Below are 614 nucleotides of genomic sequence, written 5' to 3' on the forward strand. Positions count from 1 at the left end.
CACTGAAGTAAGTTCATAGAGATGCGGTTCCCTGCCACTGCTGCAGTTTGGTCTAGTTGGATGCTTTGACGGGTTTCCAGCACTTTATAAGATCCTGTTCCTCATTTCTTTGCCAAGTATTAACCCTTCAGATTGTAGTTTTCCAGATTGTAGTCTGCCTTGGTCTGCAGGGCAGTTAATTGTCAATAGGTTCAACTGTTTCTGAGAGTGAAATGGAAAAGAAGATTTTTTTTTTCCTGCATAATCTTTCTATGTCACATAAACAAGTACCTCAGAACAAGGCAACTTTTTTGTGCTTCAGAACAAGGACTTTGCCAGCAGTATATATTATGGAGGAGCATTTTGCTGTCTTTAGGAAAAAGCAATCAACATGCAGTTTAATAATGAATGCAGCTGCCCGTGTGATCTTAACTTGGCTCCTGTCCGAGCTGTGCTGTGATTATGTCTGATAGCATAAAGTAGATTTTCCACTGATGCCTTTTTAAGAAAGTATTTTCTGGTAGGTGTTTCCCATGCTGCAAGTACTTGTATAAGGGGTGAGGAGGAACATTAATGCAAGTTTCTTGTTTTTTCCATTCTGTTAGGTTTTTTTTTGGGGGGGGGGGGGGGGGGGG

This window comes from Buceros rhinoceros, unplaced genomic scaffold, assembly GCF_000710305.1.
Source record: "Buceros rhinoceros silvestris isolate BGI_N320 unplaced genomic scaffold, ASM71030v1 scaffold277, whole genome shotgun sequence".
Taxonomy (NCBI): Eukaryota; Metazoa; Chordata; class Aves; order Bucerotiformes; family Bucerotidae; genus Buceros; species Buceros rhinoceros.